At 41.1% G+C, this 7,563-nt stretch overlaps 1 long non-coding RNA gene and 1 pseudogene across 1 annotated transcript in view; one reads left to right on the top strand and one right to left on the bottom strand.

Moving 5' to 3' along the window:
- The window catches only part of LOC149127125 (uncharacterized), a 50,083-nt gene extending 47,309 nt beyond the window's left edge, over positions 1–2,774 (bottom strand). The window contains exon 1 of the long non-coding RNA XR_016232723.1: positions 2,670–2,774. This is a non-coding gene — a long non-coding RNA (uncharacterized LOC149127125). The remainder of the gene's footprint in view (positions 1–2,669) is intronic.
- A 2,269-nt stretch (positions 2,775–5,043) lies between these two features.
- On the top strand, positions 5,044–6,600 carry LOC100342141 (protein lin-9 homolog pseudogene; annotated as a pseudogene).
- Positions 6,601–7,563: the final 963 nt, after the last annotated feature.

Consider the following 7,563-nt stretch of genomic DNA (forward strand, 5'->3'; position numbering starts at 1 on the left):
TTAGAACAGATTTAATCATTATGATAAAGTGACCAAATATGTTTTAGATAAATATGTATTTAAAATAACTTTTAAGACAGTATGCTTTAAGCATACTGATTTAATCATAATGATAAAGTGACCAAATATTTTTAATTAAACATGTATTTAAAAATAACTTTTAAGACTGTATGCCTTTCAACAATCAGAACTTAACAGAGACAATAGAGAACACAATAGATTACTTTGACAGAACACAAAATCTGTCTCTCTTTGTTCATTGAATAAATCAGAAATAAAAACCTTAAATAAGAGCACAGGAAATCACTGCATAATTTGGAACAATTTAGCAGAGTCAGGAAAGAGCCTACAGGACCTAACTCTCTAAACAGTACAAACTACCCAATTAAACAGAAAATGTTAAAAGTAGATGTTACAGTTTTTGCAAAAATAGATTTTAAGATTCAAGATCAAGACTGTGAGGTAGGAAGTCAGAAATGAGCTTATGTGTGTGTGACAAAGGCCTAAGGAATTGACATCCAGGTCCAGCATCCGCACCTCAAAGTCATCCCGATAACCTTCCAGGTGCAGCCCAGTGTCAGCATTTCAAACGTCCTGCCCGGATCCTGACGATCTTCCTGGGGGTCCTGCCCCTGCTACCCGATAACCAGTCTTCCTCTAAGGCTAGGTGACGCCAGCCAGGCTTCCCTTGTCTGATAACTTCAGGGGGGAAACTCAGAAAGGAATTTCTCTGGTACTTACATCCAACAAGTCCTTTGTTCAGGAGGAGAAGAAGGAGAGGGGGAGGGAAGGCAAGACCTATCCCCTTAAAAGCCCCAGCCTAAATGTAAACTGGGCACTCTCACTCAGGTTCTGTCTGGAGAGGTGCCCATCCATTCTTACAGATGTCCCTACCCTAATAAACCTTGCTATTTTGCTTTCCACTGCTCTCTGTCTCACGCCTGAATTCTTTCTTGTGCGAAGACAAGGACCCTTTGCTTCTCCAGTAACAAAGACCATTTTCAGATATTTTCTAACATATTGATATACATTTTTCAAAATCCTCATTGCTGTAACAGAAGATCGGACTTCAATCTTAGATCAGTGTAATTTTGGTATTAACACTTAACTTGTAGAAACTCTGTAAGCAATATTTCTAAATCATAAACTTTTCTTCTAAGATTTATTCCTCCCAAAGGTTTTGTGACTTGCTCACACATTCTGAAACTTACTTAAACTTCTCTATCTTTTCCACTGCAGTCTAGAGTAAACCAGCCATTAAGATTACAAACCATGTTTAAAAAGTCTCTTTCCTTCTTAACCTTCCTTACCAAGAACACATTTTTATACTTGTGACCTTTTGCCACCTGCCTATTTAACAACTCAGTCTCCCTTATAGAATGCTAAGAGTACACACATTACCTTTTCTCAAGTTTTATTTAGCAACGATGCCTAGATGACTTAAGACACTGAAAAATTAATGAATACTACACTATTATAAATAGCTAATAAGGATAACACCTCTTGAACAGCAAACACAGGTACTAGTTTATGTTAACAGCTTTGAAAATATCTTTATCCTTTGAAAAAGTAACTTTAAACATATCAAAGACACATGTAACCCAAGCAAACCAAAGGGCATTTGGATTAACACAATTTTCTGAACCAATCTGTACTGGCTTACTTTAGTATAACAACATAAAGGCTTACACACACAGAATTTACTCTCAGTTTTTATAAAACCACTGTAGCTTGAAAGCAGTAGCATGAATACAACATAGCTTTGGCATCATTTATAACTTTTCAATATACTTTACATAATCTGAATTGGCTCAGACAACTGTTATCTCAATAAATTGAGTCTCATCCTTTGAAAGTTTCAGGGATCTGACTGGAAGTCTCAAAATCAGAAGACTCAGTTTAGAACTTAAATTGTCAGAGAGTCAAGTTGTTTAGCCAAACAGAAAAACACTAACCCTTTAAGACACGTGAAAACCCTCATTACCCAAGTCAGTTACAGCAGCACAGAAAAAAAAATTAAATTATCAGCAAATGACCCCATTACTTAGGACAGTGAAACACATAATGAAATGAAAAAGCAGATCATCAGAGACTCCTATAGTGAAGGGCTGAAGGACAAAATGTCCGTCAGCTGCAGAGAAGTGAAGAAAACCATGCATCGGGTTGGAAAGGGTTATTAGATGGAGGCTTCTCTCTTGTTTAGGTGGCCAGCAGCAGCTGCAGAGATTACCCTGCCTCCTCCTAGTTAGAGAGGGTATTGAGCTGGAAATGAAGAGAGAGGAAAAGAGAGAGAGAACCCACAATAGCTCTCATCTCTTGCCAGAGGTCTCTGACTGTGCTTGGCTGCAGCAAGGCATTTTGACCAGAAGAGAGTGCAGGGAAAGGCCATGTGTCTCCTTTAAGGGAACACACCTCAGTCTAACAGGACGGCCTGTGGGATGGGGTGGGTGCCCTGTTTCACTGAGTGCTCCAGATCTCCTATTGCTCATGATTGCCTGCTATCTAGTTGTTTCAAGTTTGCCTGGAGGGTCAATGTTAACTTAGGTCAAGGCTAAGCCCCTTCACATAGCAGTAGGCATCCTATCTCTAAGAGATAGGCAATTCCTCAGGTCGCAGTCCTGGAAAGCCAAAGTGGGTTAAGGGGGTCTCCAGGCTCTCAGCCAACTTACCTTCCTACTTTCCCTCCCTCTCAGAGAATTGTGAGACACTGGGAGATCATCATCCCACAGATCTGATCCTGCTTGAGGGACGGTATACCGACCATTATGGAGTCTTCTTTCAGTCTCTTCGAGAATCCCCTTGTGGGTTTCATTGTGAATCCCCTTTGTGGTTGCCAGAAATGTCACAGGAGAGAAGTTGTGGGGTTCTTGTCTTCACACAAGAAAGAACTCAGGCATGACACAGAGAGCGAAATAGCAAGGCTCTGTTGGGGACAGGGCATCTGTCAGAATGGAGGGGACAGAGAGAGAGTGCCCAGTCACTCAGACTGGGGGAAAGTGAGGTTACAGGGTTAAATGGAGAGAATACACCTGGCAGGCAGGTGGATGGCTAAGCAGAGAGCTGAGAGAGCTGAGCATGCAGTCTGTTTAGACTCAGGGCTTACAAGGGAAGGGTCCAGTTCATTCCTGCCATTTCTCTTATCCCCTCCCCCTTCTCCTCCAGAACAGAAGGTTTTCTGAGTGTAAATTATGAAATTCCTCCCCATATGTTCTACTCAGTATTATCAGACTGGGGGTTGGAGGTGGTGGAGGCCTTCTGGGGCTGGGCCTAGGGTGTTACAGAAATCTGAGGTGGGAAGACTTCCTTTGTTCAGACAGGCACCAGAGACAGTGGAGGATTGAAGTAGTTTATTACGCCAGCGAGCTCAGCTGGAATCTTTTCCCGAGAACTGAGCACAATCCGAAGTGTCTTACAATATTTATAGGTTCATCAGCATCATACCCTAGCTGTTACAGCATTGGTGGGTTTAAATTGCAGCCTATGTGACTTAGGACCACACTTCCAATGGTCGGTAGGCCTGGCATGTTTGTGGAAGAGATACCAGGGGCAGATTTATTAGGACAGATTTATAACTGGAGTTTACAGAAGGAGAACTTAGGACTTCTTCTCTCAGTAGACAAGATAACAGTGGGCAGTTGCTTCACTAGTTAATTGCGAGAAGCCACTTTTCAAGGTCTGTGTTGGGAGGAGGGCTCTACTTCTCTTTGTCTCTGGTTGTTGTCATATTTCCTCTACAAGGGTACCTGCCTTAGAGGTAGGAAGTAATGGTTTTACTGCTCTCTGTGATCAGGCCAGGTAGCCCATTTGGTCCTGGGGAGAGAGAATTCTCCTGGTAGCTTTCCTTGGTGGAAGGGCTGGCACCACCTGGAAAGTCATCAGAGTCTGGGCAGGATTTTGAAGTGTAGATGCTGGGCTGCTTCCAAAGTGAGCTTCTGTGCTTTTGTGTTTCTCTCAAGCCTGCCTCACACACATAGGCTAATTTCTAACTTCCTACCTAATAGAAACATGCCAAGACATCTAGCACATGTTGATCTTAGCACTAATACTAAGGAAAGGTTAATTTTGGGACATTTGCCCACGCTCAGTCTTTGTGGCTTTGGTCAAGGCTGTTTCCAGGTAGATTCTCAAGTGGGTTTGAAGTAGACAGGCATACAGGTTAAAATTGATTAAGTTTGTGAGCCGAAGACCATGCCTTCGCCATGCCCCTGTGTGACCTCATGCCCCTACCTGGCCACATCTGAGTGCCCAATAGCCAATCAGGTTTATTAACCACTCCCCTTTGAAAGTGGATCAGTGTGTCCACCCTTTTCTCCTTTTTCCTTTCCCTGGCCTCTTGCCAGTAGGGGGCTGGCTACAGCCCTGAGCCTTCAGGGCGTGTGGTCTTCAGGCCACCTGCCCCATGCTTTCTGGCTTAGTTGCTCCTCCATGTGGCTGATTCCTGGTACTGGGTATGAACCCAGATTTACCTTCTCCTTTAGACAGGGCCCTCACTCTCCTATGCATCTTTCACACTAAATAAAAGCTTAAAATGTACCATGCTGCCTTGTTTATTCTGGTATTCAGAATTCTTCTCTGAATATTAGGCAAGAACCCACACGGGCTTATTAATATTGGGAACTTATTAATAAGCATACGGTGATATCATATGACACCCCAAATTCCTATAACATATGTGGCACCCCAGATGAGACGTTCAAGGAACTTTAAGGGGCCACATCTTGATACATATTTTAGGGAGACAAATTCCAATATCAGGTTGAAGCTACCTGTTTCCTCTGTCTGGGCCTGAAAGCAACTTTGGAAGAAGTGTTACTCTGTTGCCTCATTACCCAGGGGGAGGGGTTCCTCAAACTCTCCTTATATAGGTAACAAATTCACAATTGTAAATAGGATCATTTCAACCATAGGGAAAACAATGGCAGCAGCAGGCAGGCAGAGCACAAAGGACAGGGAGCTTCTGTATCCCAAGCCTCCTTTCAGACTGTCCCACACCCCACAATGCAGCAGGGCAAGCAGCATTGGAAAAGCCTTAGCTTGTTCAAAATGGAGAATGTTGACCAACTGCCTGAGGAGAGTGCTTCCTCAAAAGCCCTCATCAGTTTAAAAGAGGGAAGCTTATCTAGCAACTGGAATGAAAAGTGCAATTCTTTAGGAAATGCCTGTTTGGAAAGTCAGGAATGTAAGCCTTGCAGTGGAAATGCCTGTAAGAAGTTGGGAACTTAGCTCTTTTCAGATGAAGATGACACACACATAATACAAGGGCATCTAAAGGAAACCAGAGGATTGCGATGGGTTTTCCACAGAAATGTACAGCAACACTGTCACCCCCACACAAGAAAGTCTCACAGAAGGCAGCTTCTTGATTATGTTACCTACTCAAGCTTCCCAACGTACAGAAATGGTGCATATATGAGTGACTTTATTCAAATATAGATAAACCTCTCTTTGAAGGTGATAATGACTTCTGTCAACATCTAAAAGAATCTATTCTGAATTTGAATACAAGGAAGTTAAAATGAATACAGTGGAAAAAAAGTTAGGTGGCTTATAGGAAATGTTCTACTTTTTTTTTTTTTTTTTGAGGAAAAATGAAACAGCATTAAAACAGAAAAGGCAGGAAATAAGGTTCTTACAACAGAGGAAAGCTGCAGACGTTTCACAATTCAAAGATCTCCAAGATAAAATTCCTTTGACTTTGGTTATTGAAACCAAAATAACAGCGCAACTCTGTAGTGTTCAAAAATATCTGTTTCTTGGACAAATAAATGTTATGGATTCTCTTACAACTGCCTATAGGGTAACTTTAAATTACACCATCCCAAGCAATGATTCTTTTAGTAATGAGCCTCAGGAGGCAATGTTAATTGCTAAGTTGGACAAAAACACAGGCCATCTCAATTTTTATGGCCTCACTATGATTACACTATAGCTCTCCCCTTCAGTCACCAGTTTTGAATAATGATCCTTTGCTGGTCACCTCAGAGAAGTAAAGCATCTAGCTCTAACTTCAAAATATTAGGTGGCTATACAGTAGAATTCCTCATCTAAGTGGCAAATTATTAAGTCTCAGTTAAAAAGGAACATAGAAAGAAATTAGGAGAAATGAACACAGAAGAAAAAAAATCATATTCCATGCCCATTGTATTCCACTGGAGATATACAACAATTAATCTAGAGTTTAGACACCTGAACAAAGAAACACAACTTTGCATAAAATTCAATAGTACAGTTATAATGTTGCTCCTCCACATCAGGGACTTCAGCCTGCAGACTAGTCAATTGATATGGGGTGAAGATGTGAAGAAAACAACCAGAAAACTATTCTGTATGCAAATTATTAATGTTGAAAATCAAAATCTAACAGACCTGATCTCCAAGCCTACAGATATTTCCTTACAAATTAAGTTTCCAGCAAGAGAAGATGTGAATTCCTTTGAGTTGAAATCTCTTACAAATTCATTAAATGATATCGAGAGTATAATAGATGTTTCTAATATCAGTTGCTTCAAAATAATGTAGAAATCCATTTTGCACATTCAGAGTGGCTTGAACCAGATGGGAAATTTACATGTCTTTTCAGCAAATAACAACAGAGATTGAATAGAAATTATTCCATCTGCATTGGTCAGTGATTTTGAGATGTTCTTTTCCTTTTTATAAGCCTCCAGTACCAAATAACCTAACTACCAGAAAACAAGGGGAATTTAAATCCCCAAATAAGTCCTTTTAATCTACTGTACTGCTTCTTACACCTGCATTGCTAACCAGTGTTATGTTAATCTTTTATTTTTTAAAGGCAGAACAATTGCTTATGTTACACAAGCTTGTTAGCAAGTATTTTAAAAAATGTCTGAACACAATATATTTTCTTTTATTTTAAAAGATGTATTTATTTTATTTGAAAGGCAGGATGACAGAGAGACGGAGGCAGAGAGAGGGAGAGAGAGACGTCTTCCATCTGCTTGTTCACTCCCCAGATGACCACAATGGCCAGAGCTGTGCTAATCAGAAGCCCAAGAGCCAGGAGCTTCTTCAGAGTCTCCCACGCCAGTGCAGGGCCCAACCACTTGGGCCATCTATTACTTCTTTCCCAGGCCACAGCAGAGAGCTGGATCAAAAGTGGAGCAGCTGGGATACAAACTGGTGCCCATAAGGGATGCCAGCACTGCAGGCAGTGGCTTTACTCACTAAGTCACAGCACCGGCCCCCAATATATTTTCAGGAGAGAAAACATATTGACCACATTTTTAAATGTCCATGAATTCAACCCAACATGTTTGTAACTAATGCAGTGGGTAAGACTATGAAAACGCATAGCCTTCCTGTGAATGTTGGTAAATGTGAAAATTCGCGCTGAGAAATTATAAATCCATATTGTTTGGTCGATCACTACCTCATCTTCAAAAGATAATATGTGATGTCTGGGAAGCCTTAATTTTGCTGTTGTTTTTAAGATTTATTTCTTTATTTGAGGCACAGAGTTACAGAAAGAAAGGGAGAGACAGAGAGTGAGATCTTTCATCTGTTGTTTCACTCCCCAAATGGCCACAATGGCCAGGGCTG

The sequence above is a fragment of the Oryctolagus cuniculus genome, chromosome 4 (genome assembly GCF_051225735.1).
Source record: "Oryctolagus cuniculus isolate XC-2025 breed Fujian yellow rabbit chromosome 4, ASM5122573v1, whole genome shotgun sequence".
Lineage (NCBI taxonomy): Eukaryota > Metazoa > Chordata > Mammalia > Lagomorpha > Leporidae > Oryctolagus > Oryctolagus cuniculus.